Source organism: Aythya marila (assembly GCF_965140915.1).
Source record: "Aythya marila genome assembly, chromosome: Z".
In the NCBI taxonomy this organism is placed as follows: domain Eukaryota; kingdom Metazoa; phylum Chordata; class Aves; order Anseriformes; family Anatidae; genus Aythya; species Aythya marila.
The window spans coordinates 3,130,109-3,142,860 of record NC_139080.1 but is presented as its reverse complement, the minus strand read 5'-3'; the positions used below and the strand labels follow the sequence as shown (position 1 = coordinate 3,142,860).

Genomic DNA, 12,752 nt, shown 5'->3' with positions numbered 1-12,752 from the left:
GTGCTAATTCTTCCCATTTTCTCACTTCCCATGACAGGAAAATGCTGCTGTTTTTCAATACTTTAGAAATACACACTTGTGCCTGAGGTATGAAGTGGGCTTCTAAAAATAAGTTAATATTACAGTAAGCAGCCAAAAATAACAGCCAAGAACAAAATCGCTTTGCAAAAGCAGATGTTTTCCTTGCACACCCTATAAGAATGTAGCTCTGTAGGGAACCAACACTGATGGTCAAATATACCTGTAGTCCTTAAAGAGACCTTAGAGAAAATTAGAAAATACCTGCAGTCTTTCAAAAAGATGATGCATTCGTGTATTCACAAGCTTTAAAAATATTCTTATAATTATTCTAGAAATGGTTTAGGTGATTCTTTACATTGATCCAAAATCAAGCTATTTTGGCCCAGCCCCTTACAAAATTTGGATCAATTCTGGGAAAAAAAATACATTCTGTTAGGTTTCCCTTGATCTGAAATATTACACCTAATTGCTCCCTCAAATACTTCAGACTGATATAATTGTGGAAAAGTCTTTTGAGAAGGTGGTTATTAAGCATAAAAGCATCCTGTCCTTCTGCCTGGAGCCAGGGTGCAAAAAAGTGCAGAGCACAGGGCTGACGGCTGGCTGGGGAGTCAGTGCTTTAAAGCAAAGCTGCAGCAGGACGCAGGTGATGTATCATCCCTCCAAAGAGCAATTAATTGTAACTACTGGAGCCCGTGTCTGTGGCTTCTGCACTCCCGCAGGAACACCTAAGGATTCTTCTTTGCCCATGAAACAAGGGCAAAAAGAAACAAGCCGTGTTTTCTCTGTTGGAGTTTAGCTGGGAAGCCCTGGTCCGTCATTTTTGAAACTCCTGGCATCTGCCTTTTTTTCTGTTCTGTGGTGTTAGCAATCTTATAAACGTTGCATGCAATTAGAGCATGTATTGTCAGAGAGGTGCAATGCAGCTAGCAGCTTCCCCTGGACACGACAGAAAGATTTGTAATTGTAATCTCTCAACAAATTGGTGGCTAGCTGGTACTAGATCCTAGATACGAGACTGACGTGGAAACAGGAAATAAGATCTTGAGTTTCTTTCTTCAAGGGCAGAGCCAGCATTACATTTATCAGCTTACATTGCTAAAACACAGTTTCATCTCTACTCCCATTCCCATCCACACACTGGGCAATTTTTACTGCTCTTTAGTTTAATGGGGTCCCATCTGACCTGCAGCCTCAGCAAATGTCCTGATCACTCATCCCTAACACTCCTGCTCGTGCTCGAAGCACTATTTATCTGATTAACTTGGCAGCATCTGCACAATGCTCATATACTATTTAGATAGCATACAGAAAAAAACACCCTGCAACCCCAGAGAAGTCAAGTTGAGGCAAATCATATCTGAGTCAGACTTAATAGGACTTAATTTGACTTCTGATTTGTTTACACTTCATCACGCAGTTGGTTTCCATTATGATCCCTCTTTATTTCCTACTGCTATAATTCCACACCATTCTCTTAACATACGAAACTATTATTAGAGTTAGTTAAATACTCCAGTATTTTTGGCTACTACATTCACTGCAGGTGCTGACCGCTCACCAACACATCTAAAGGAAACACTCTAAAACACACATGAAGTATCTGATTGCAAGTGATCTTTTGTTTGTAATCCCCCCTTCCGTAACATGCACGAGTCTCACAGAGGTGCTAAGCCTGCCTCTGAACTCTTTTCTTGCAAATGTATTTTACTCTAAAAAAATAAAACTGAAAACTAATTTTTTTGTTTCTGAAGTTGATTCACATTTGTTAAACAAAGCCTCGGGATTAATACAGATGACCATGAATCTAGATTTGCTGTAAAGGTTCGCAGAAATGTATCAGAAACACACTGTTTGCTCTATAGCACGTTATTAGCTGCAAGAAATCCAGCCAGACCAGGACAGCAGCAGCAACCAGATGTTTTCCAATCACACTGCCCCTCATTTCACCATGATTACTTATTTACCTTCCACGCATGCTGTGGCTGCCCTCCTATCATGCCAGACTGCCCCTTTCTCTGTGCCTCCTCCACAGCTACTGACAGGCTCCTGCTTCTTTGGCTCTTTGCATATCTGCCTGTCCCCTGCTCTCACCTCCCCTAAGCACCAAGCCAGATCCAGCCTTCACCTCTGCATCACAGGCAGCTTCCACCAATGCCAGGTTTCAGTTTCCTCCTGATGTCAAATTTCAGCCCAGCCCACGAAACCCACCCCCTGCCTTGGCTCCTGCATCGGGGGCCGGAAAACCCTCCTGTGTTCACGTCTTTGCAAGGAACATTTGCAGGGAAGCAGCAGCACAGGGCTGTCCTGGAGGGCAGCTTCCCCCCTGGTTTTGATAACACAAGGTAGATCTCTGCTGCCTCTCTTTTACTAGCACTTCCATTTTACTCTGCTTGCCTTTTTTTTTTTTTTTTTTATTCACTCTGCACATTGTAAGCTGTTTCTTTTGTGTCTTTTCTTCTGTCTGATGTGACAAAATCAACTGTTTGTGTTGGGCGAAGCCTCTCCCTTGAGCTAAATCCTTGCCTTTGCTGTAAAAAGCTCTCAGTTGCCCTAGTGACATCAAAATCCCCTGGAGTCAGTAACACATCCCTGAAGAGTAATTCTACTAACAAGCTTTATTTTTGAAACTAAAAGAAGCATTTAGTCTGTCTTTGAAGAAGTTTATTTCTTGTAAAATGTGAACAAAATTCTATCTGTAAGGTTCTCAATTAATGCAACTTTTTAACAGATATGACTACTGAAAGGAAAGAAAAGGTTGGGATACTTCTTTCCTGTTTAAGTTAAACACACATTGATCCTGCAAACTGTCTCATGAGTAACTTGACTCAAACACTGCCCTACTCACACAAATACTGTGGTAATGCAGAACAGGTTAAAATCTGCAGAATCAGGACCATTAGACTAGCTAATTGAGGCCAGGACTGCCTGTTACTGTTTAACAGACAGCACAAAGCAGCTTTTTGCTCCTGCTGAGAGCCTCCAGGTAGATCTGCAGCAAGGCAGCGCAACAAAAACAGACTGTTGATGACATCTGAAGCAACATCCCTGCCTTATCAGCTCTCCATCACATTTTACACCTCAGATCATCTTTGAAGTTTTCAAGCTGGATAAGCATACCAGCCTGGTTAGATACACTCATAAATGAGACAATGGGTGAGCTGTTACACTGCAGGTCTTTTCCGTTTCTAGCACAACTTGTGACCTCGGTAATTCTGTCATACCTTAAGTATCAGTTTATTTGACATTCCTACTTAGCAAATGACTTTCCCAAGTTCTGGGCAACTCACTGTTTAAGATACACCACCACTGAATTTGGACTCTAGTACAGTGAAATGTGCAACCCCACCATACCCCAACTTTTCCATTGGTAGACTGAAACTCCCACACCAGATACATTTGCAGGAATCCCACAGAGAAAGAAAAAAAAAAAAAGGAAATAGGAGGGATAAAAATGATTCTTTGCCACTCTAGTATCTACCTGATGGAGTAGAGGTAGTGGTCATAAGGAGCTCCCAGTATCCCAGGCCCTACAATAAACTCACCTCAAAAATTTCTCAAACAGTTGGGTTTTGGTAGAACTGTGAATGTCTGCTACATACATATTGCCCTTTGCTTTTACTCCTTACTGTGTTCACACTTACCAGAAACATGACTTCATCCTTTAATTCCCACCGCCACCATCACCAGATAACAGTGAGGTAACAGGAGGGATTGTTAAATCCTGAAGGTGACATTGCTGATTTTTCCAAAGTTTTGCTTCCCCTCACAGAAACATCAGTAAAATGGAAAGGGTTTTCATCAGATCCAAGCAATCAAGGAGAAAGGATGTGTTCAGACTAAGTATCTCAAGAATGATTATTCACAGACAGATGGCCCTCAAAGAATAAAAGCAAGCTGAAAGATGATATTGAAAATGCTATAAAAGTGCAGGCACAGGCTGCTGAAGGGATATGGTGTGTCTGTGTATGGACGAGATGACATCCTACAGTTTCTAAGGAATACTGTTTTCACCATAACAGAGTTTACTATTGCTGTTAGAAAACCTTGATGCTTTCTTTTGTTGTGGCTGTGGAGCAGTGCACTGACCACAGGGGAAAATGTTAAAATACAGCATACAATGGAATTACACACTTAGCAGATGGAAAATGCAAGAGCATGCACTTGCTAGGTAAGCAAGACACCACTGTCATTTTGTTATAAATATCACAAATGACATTCCTATAAATGTGGCCAGCTCTGTTCAATATTTGTAAACTAAGAGAAAGTATTTCACCTAGCATAAGGGCATGGCAATTATGATGACGCCCTGTTCATCCAACCAACACGTACAGGTGTCAACAACAGCACTGCAGCAGGGTAGATAAACCCACAAATGCTCTGAGTGCCACTGCCAGCTCACAGTGGGGTGATGCTCCCAAGTCACTGCCTGGAAGGTACAACTCTGATTCCACTTTACAACTGGATCTGCAATCAGATTTATTTTGCATTTATTCTGCATGAGTTTGAGTTACTTTGCATTTTCAGCTTCTGGGGGAACAGAGGTTAATAGGAAAGGTAAAGAACAAAAGAGGGAGAGAGGCACAGACTAGTTTTTGGAAGAGAGTGGACAACTTCGTATCTCAGCTCTGTTACTTAGCAGCTGTACTACAGCCACACTGCAAAGGCGGCAGATGACAGCTTCACCCTTGTGTTTGTCCCCTTCCTTTCTGCCATGCTGGAGCAGAAAAGCACAGATTCAGGTTGCTAACCATTTCAACACCACAGTGCAGAACACCTGCAGCACAGAAATGCTCTCAGTGGTATATGTACAGGGAACTCTGTAAGGGGTTAATTCTCTAAGGTATTTTATGCAGATAGAAACCACAGAGGTCAAAAGCCTACCAGGACTTTGAAAAAGGATTGGACGATACAGAATACCAACAGTTATGGTAGAGATCATAGCTTTAGAGATGATAATATATTTTAGGAGACATTAAACCCCCCTCCAGCTGCAGAATAGAAGCCAGTCATTAAGCTGCTTATGATTACAGACAAACTTCCCCGCATGGGCTTCATATTTCAAAACTGCCAAGTGCCAGAGATTTATGCCATTTTCCTCAGAAGCCACAAGCAACCCAGAAGCTATACTGTACAGTGACCTAATACTGGAAGATGATACCGAAACAAATATAACTTTTATTTTTCATTAAAATCTCTGATTACACATACGTGTGAAGCATTTCAGCAAGCTCCAAGAAGTGAAGGCCTGCGAGACGTGAAGCTCCATGCAGTCCTAGACATGCCTGGCCAAGCACAAGAGGGCAAGAAGATAGGAGCTTGGGTTTCATTAACACTTCTGCAGCATCGTGCCCTGAGGAGCAGCCTGAGGAAGTGAAGCAATAATATATTCTGAATGCAGTACTTTCCATGCAGTGCCCTTCAAACATCGGAAGGAAGCCCTGATACCAAGCCAACTGCAGCTCAGCATTACTGCAGGGGCGCAAAAATTGGCTGAAGACCAGCACTACTTGTCTTTGGAGCAGCTACCATATCAAGATGGAAAGAGATTCCTTCTGGAAATCCAGCATCCTGAAATGCCCCATTAGGCCACTGAAATCCAACCCTCTGTAACCTAGAAATCCACTGAAATCCAACCCTCTGTGATGTAGAAACATTGTAAAGGTGGTTCAGACAATGATTGAAGGCATTTACCATACCTCTTCTGTTTCTTCTGAGGTTCTCTTTGAGGTAGGACCTGATCTAGTAGGCAGGTCTGGTAATGGAGAAGCACTCTCTTCCTAGGCACAAACAGAATATTTGAGTATACATTAGAAATAGTCATATTTGCCAGACAAGACAAGAAGGAAAATTCACAATCAGAGCTGGAATATTATTGCACCATATGCTTTCCAACAGCCAAGCACAACAGGGTCCTTCCACAATCCTTGCCTTACTGCACCCTGTTGTATTTCCACCTGGAAAGACATATGGCAGTGCCTTAGAGAAAAATCCTTCCTTCTTTTTTTTCCTGATCTTAATGCAATTTTCCAGCTTTAAAGTATCATTCAATAATGAAACACATACACACACAAAAAAAAAAAAAGGAGTGCCTGTTCCCACTAATGACAAAAACAAGTCCATAAACCTGTTGGTATTATGACCAAATAAAAACTTGAAATAATTAATTGGATTCTACTTTTTTGCCTCATGCAACACTGACAAAATTGTCTGATCTGCAGAAGTCCAATGTCTCACAGTTATATCAGGGACACCAAACAGTTCACATTTAATATTTTAGCTCTCAGGGAGCACAAGGGGAGGGAGACATCATGAAAAAGCATCCTTCTGTTTGTAAAATGAAAAACACTCATTTGTAAAGAACTGACTACAAACAAACATTCAGTACCACAACAGACTCTTTTTCCCTGTAATTACAATCATTTATTTTAATGCCATTTTTTAACGTTTATCATTGAAGTAAACTGCTTATGATTGCTGCTAGGTGAGGTAAGAAAAAGTTATGTTAAATGATGGGAGTCACTCTTAGACTACAACACTACACAGAGTTCTCATAACTATCGTCACTCAAATATACACAGAAATATTTAACAGTGGCATGATTGTAGACGCAATGCTTTTTGCCTCCCCACTGAAGCTCAGATCACTTCTGCTTGAAAATGATTATAATTTTTATATTTATCCAGTAAATAATTATGCTTATGATTGCTGCTAGGTGATGTAAGAAAAAGTTGAGTTGATTATTACAAGCCTCGCTGCCTGCAGTTATGGCATAAAAAGACAGCAAAACTTTAGATTTACTTTATCAGCCTTGATTAGTATGATCACTGCAGTGCTTTGTTCCAAAGCTGCCCCATTTTAGTGAGTGCCCATCCTCCAGCCTGCTCACACCATGACTCTGCTCTGTGATATCCTCAGCCTCACAGGGACACATCCGCCTTGGCAGGTCGCAGCGGAGATAAGGTTTGAGTGCCCCAGGCAGCTGATCCTACCGGGCTGTGAAGTGTCAGCTGCTCAGTCCCAGGCTTGGAGGTGCTCACCGTGGCTCTGCCAACGAAGGAAGCTGGCTGCTGCATGTGGCACGAGCAAGGAGCCCTCAGCCTTTATCTGTTCTCTTCCTGAGTAATAAAGAATCAAAAATTCTTTGGAGATTTCAAACCCTGTATGCTTGAGTTCACCAAAACTTCTTTCCTGAGGTAGCTTCTCGAAATTGTGTTTACTTCCGAAGTGGCTTTGCTAAGGGCAACCTTATTGCATTGCCACTTGGCCTGTGCTATTCTTCCCAGTCAATTACAGAGCATACCCTGCTCCCAGATAAGCAGATGTGACCTTTTCAGAGCAACCTGCCAGATGTTCTCAATGTAGAAGAGTTACCAGAAAGATGAGTGGGAGCCCTTATTTAATTCACTACAGAAAATCTGCCTGCATTCTTCTTGAAGCAGAAAAACATTTCATTCCCTGTACTTTCATTTCCTTTTCACTGTTTTACAAATAGAACTGAATGAGCACTACAACTAAATTATCTTAAATATTTGATAAAATATCTTCTACATCCGTATCACTATATTTAATATTCTATTAAATTATAAGTATTATGATAATAAACAGTGATAAGCTAGGGAAGCATTATTAATTTAATTCAGAAGCATGGACAATGCGAAGAAGAGATTATGTCATTTTCGAAAGTCTTTATCTCATTTCCCAAACCAAGTCTGGTGCCTTATTTATGAGACCACTCAGTTATGTCCTTGTTCATTGGGTATGTGTAGACAACCATGTGTGTTTCACTAGCACAAACAATCAGGCAATGCATTCCAAATTTACAGATACCAGCGTTTGCAAAATGCTCATTTTTACAGCTTGGCTTTTCAAGAACAGACATTTAGGGCCAAATTACTACAAATCAAGGACAACAGCAATCTCGCTCACTTAAGGAGAAAAGAATAAAGGCAATACAGAGACAGTACTTTTGAAAATCTTATGTGCTGCTTTTGTGTGTTAGTGCCAGTACTAATATGCAACAGGTATTCTTGCAAGCCATCCAGTGAAAGAACAGAAAATATATCACATGGTATATTCCACTAACCATTCACTCAGAATAATTTTCAGTCAAGCAACAAGCTGAAACACCTTTGTAAAGTGCCAGACTCCCTTCATTGCCAAGTAAGGACTCCAATGTATATCTCTGTTAAAAGTCTACTATTTTGTGAGATAAACCCGGGCATTTCTGAAGTGCCTGCAAAATCTGAAGAGGTTGCTTAACTACAGCCAATGCATAATTTAAAAAATAGCAAATGAAACTCATCAGCACTCTGATTAATAGTTTTAAAAGAATTGCATTCTATTAAGTAAAAGCTATGAGGATAAATTAAAGATGCATGTCTTATATATAACAATATGCCCTTGATTATCTGAACTTCAAGATGAAATTAAGTTTAGCAGGAGAGTCAAGGCTTCAAAAACACAGGCTGCTTGAGATAAGAGGCTACAAAGCACAAAAAAAAAGCCCCAGCAACAAATTAATGAAACATTCAGTTTTAAAAACAGTGCTTTGCTAGAAAATCCCAAAAGTTGGTAGTGAAATTATTCACCACTTTCCAAAGATTGTTATACCATACAACTTCAACTTATAATTAATGGGACGTTCTTTTTACAGCCCTGAAAATCAACTTTTTTTTTTTTTTTAAACCTTTTCTACTGTTTACAGGATTCAGTGGCATCACTTTCACAGATTGTGTTGGTGAGGTATTTTTTGCTGCCATAAGCACATCTATCACAGCTTTTTATTCATACAGAAATATTGTAAGGCATATGATTCAAACTGGTCTACTGCTCGATTGATGAAAATTTCACAGGTCTGGTCCTTGCCAGTGGTCCAAAAAGTACGTGACCCTTCAGTTGTAAAGAATAGTTGCCCCATCATATATCATATCAGCAAAAGATTTTGTTGCAGTAATAAAGTTGCTTCTTTTTCTTCTCATGCATCACTACCAGAAACCAGACCCAAATTGCTGATCTACTGAAACATGCATAAACCTGCTGTCTTTAGAGGACAGTCAGGTCAATATCTGAGTCAATATATTTGAACAAGAGACAAATAGGACACTGGATTTACAGAACATTCCAAGCTGTTAGTTAAGGTGCTGCCATTTTCATCCATGCAGGGTTCAAATTTGAACTGTTCTAGGAAAAAATTATATATATATAATTTATCAGAAATATATATATATATCTGATATATATATATCTGATATATATAGGTGAAGGCATAACTGAGCTCTTCAGATACACCGGGAGCTCTCAAGATCCGTGGCAACACTGGCATGGAAGCTATATAGTCATGGAAATGGACTGCCACCCCTGAGCTAACATACTCCCTGAAAAAAAAGACAGACATAATTAAAACGAAACTAGACCAAATAACTTATTTGACTTTCAGGTCAGAGCTGCCTTGTGCTTGGCTAACCTGGAGGATTGCAAGAGAAAGTTCTGCTTGTCCACACAAGTGCCTTTGGTAATACCCATCCTCTAAACTACTGAATGTGTCAAAATTAATCCGTATAGATCATGAGACCATTTGGCTCAGTTACACCCCTGGAGATCCCAAGTACTCTGTGCACTACAAAGCAGGCAACAACTGTGTGGATGGAATAGAAAGCAGAATCTAGACCAAAGTACATCAGTCTCTACATAAGAAAAACATAAGATCATGTACGAAAAAGTGGATCCAAAGCAAAACACGGCACGTGAAAATGGATGTGAAACACTGAAAGCAGGAAACAGCCCCCCTGTTATATCACAGCTTCTCCTGCTGTATTAATACCTGTAGGTATTAACTAGCAAAATAATCTTTTTCTTGTTTTGAGCACAAATAAAGTTTACTGAAAAAGGACTCTGGCCCTTTGTACCCTCAATACAACAGAGGATCAATACTTGTTACACTTTGGATCTACTTATTTTCAGAAAACCTCGGCTACACTTTTAACCAACCTCTCTTTTCAAAGTTCCTGAAACGTCCCAAAATTTCTCCTGTCTACTCTTATTTACAATGCTGGAAACACAGAACAATTAACCACAGATGAAATAATTTTAGATTCTTCTAGGCCATATCACAACATATAAAAAAGAAATCAAGAAATCAACTTGCAGAAAGCAAGTACAACGATAATTTAACGCTTCACTTATGTGAATGGCACAAGCCCTTGTGCTGTGCTGTTTCTATAGGCATGATTTTTATTCTTTATGTGCATTTTCATTAACTCCACTTATTCATTTTAGCAATGTTTCAACCAGAAAGGATTTAGTATTGCATTCTCCATATCCATAGATGAGGATGACACTGGGCAGGAGAGAGGCCAGTAATTGCTCCAAAAGTACGAAAGAAGGCTGTGCTCTTAGTAAAACACTGGGAAGAATGATTAGCACCTGTAAAAAGAATCTTGCAGGCAGTATAAAGGCTAAAATGTACTTTGTGTAAGAGCTGTAATTTTTAAACAGAACGAAAGTCTTGTAAAGAATAAGATACCCATAAAGATAGCAAGCCAGAAAACAAGATTTTTTTTCAAAGAGCCTGTTAATTTGGAAGCCATTCAAGAGTTTCATAAGTTTTGTTTTCCTGCACAGATTGGCATAAATTGAAATGTAATAAGACAGATGAAATAAAGTTAATTTCAATTATATTTATAGAATCATGCGTTTGCACCAGCTGTGCAAATTGGTCCTAAGATTGCAGGTGTGTGCATGCAGGCACAAGAAAAGCTTGTTTTGTAATCAACCATCAGGTCTCCAGAAAGCTCTCCGTTTTGACAGAGAACTGCACACAGAGCTGAATTTCTGTCTGCCTAAGTAAGTCCATAGCAGTGCTGTCCAATCCTGCAGAAAAAAAAAAAAAAAAACAGTGCTTCTCTGTCTGTTGTAACACAATCAGATTGATTAGATGCAGCTGTTTGATGTCTGCTTCACAACTCACGTGACCTGGTTTCAGTTAGGACAGAGTTAATTTTCCTCCTAGTAGCTGGCAGAATGCTATGTTTCAGATTAGGATGAGAAGAGTGCTGATAACACCCCGATGTTTTAATTGTTGCAGAGCAGTGCTTACACCAAGCCAAGGACATTTCAGCTTCTCACTCTGCCCTGCCAGCGGGCAGGCTGGGGGTGCAGCAAGAGCTGGGAGGGGACAGACCCAGGACAGGTGACCCAAACTAGCCAAAGGGGTATTCCATACCATCTGATGTCATGCTGAACGATATATAGGGGTGGCTAGCCAGGATGCAGGCCAGCCGCTCGGGGTTAGGACGGGCATTGGTCAGCAGGTGGTGAGCAATTGCATTGTGCATCACTCGTTTTGTAAACATTAGTAGTAGTAGTACTATTATCATCATTATTGTTATTATTTTCCTGTCTTAATAAACTGTCTCTATCTCAACCCACAGGCTTCACTTTCCCATTTCTCTTCCCTATCCCAGAGAGGGAGGGGGGAGGGTAAGCAAACAGCTGTGTGGTGCCTAGCTGCCAGGAGGGTTAAACCACAACATCATACAAGATGCACTACAAGAGGAACAAACCTTTGATTAGAGAAAGTTTGCCATCAAAGTTATTTGGTGAATTTTCTTCTTGTTCAGAGAAGCAGATGACTGTAATAGCACATGCTGTCACAGGAGCTGAATGACAAGAGGTTCTCAGCTATTTTCTTTCTTGAACAAGTAAAGGACTTTTGGTCAGTCATTATTCTGTTCAAGTATAGCTAACAAGGCAACAACACATAGGGCTTACAGCCCATGCAATATGAAGATCTCAGATCTAGTTTTTCCTCTGTTATAGTACTGCTTTGAGGAGTATGGTATGACTAATACCTGCTCTTTGATAAAATGAGTAATGCCTTTGAGGCAAGGTGTAATTCTGAGCTCCTGCTGTTTCAAGAAAAGAAAAAAAGTGCAAGCCAGAATTTCCTAATCCCGTTCTCACTTTCCACTCCTTCCGGAGGGCTTGCTGTTGCTATTTTGATATCTTAAATCTATTTGATTGTATTAAACTTTATCTAATTGAGTAAAATCCTGCAAGCTCTCCTTGGTCAGAAGCTCTGCAGAAAGTACCAGGACAGTACTTTTCCATGCCTAAGGCAGGGAGCTGTTTCTGACCCGTACCACTCCTTTGGCATGGTCAATAGTGCCATTTATTCCACCCACAGAGTTTTATATGTAACAATATGCTTACACCATAGTCGGATTTGATATTATTCTTTTCAGACCTTCAGTTTTTAGGAAGCACTACTATATAAGTTTTTCATTTATCTTGATCCCAGAAGCTGGTTAAGACATTCATGCACTCGCTCTGTGCTTGACAACTTAATTACATATTTCTAGAAGACATTTTCGGGTGAAAGTCTGTCTTAGGAATGTGAAGCGTTATTACTCTAATGCCTTTAATGACAGCAAGCTATTTTTTGAAGGGACTTGCAGTCTTCGCACCTTAACCGGGAGCTGCTAAGCCACTTAACCCACTGCCAGAAGGAACCACCGAGGGGTTTTGGCCCCAAATCCAGCTGCTTTGGCCCCAAACCCGGCTGCTCAGGGCACACACCCCAGTGGGAAACCTACCGCTGGGGTCCAGCAGGAGCCGAGGCTGCATCTCCCCCTGCAGGCTGTGCCCGGGGACAGGGACAAGGACGGGGACAGGGCTCCGCCTCGCGTCCTCCTCACCGCTGCCAGCACCTGAAAAAGTGGAAGGGGATC

General features: G+C 40.7%; 1 protein-coding gene across 7 annotated transcripts in view; it reads right to left on the bottom strand.

Annotated features, from left to right (window-relative positions):
- The window catches only part of ST8SIA5 (ST8 alpha-N-acetyl-neuraminide alpha-2,8-sialyltransferase 5), a 76,921-nt gene that overhangs the window by 63,811 nt on the left and 358 nt on the right, over positions 1-12,752 (bottom strand). For 3 of the 7 annotated variants that reach the window (XM_082782959.1, XM_082782958.1, XM_082782965.1), the window contains exons 2-4: positions 12,618-12,731; positions 5,721-5,801; positions 5,233-5,386 (exon numbers count right to left, since the gene is read on the bottom strand). The gene's annotated coding sequence lies outside the window, so the exon portion shown is untranslated. Of the gene's footprint in view, positions 1-1,988; positions 2,068-5,232; positions 5,387-5,720; positions 5,802-12,617; positions 12,732-12,752 lie in introns of those variants that run through there. The other 4 variants (XM_082782962.1, XM_082782961.1, XM_082782960.1 and 1 more) reach the window with 4 other exon arrangements.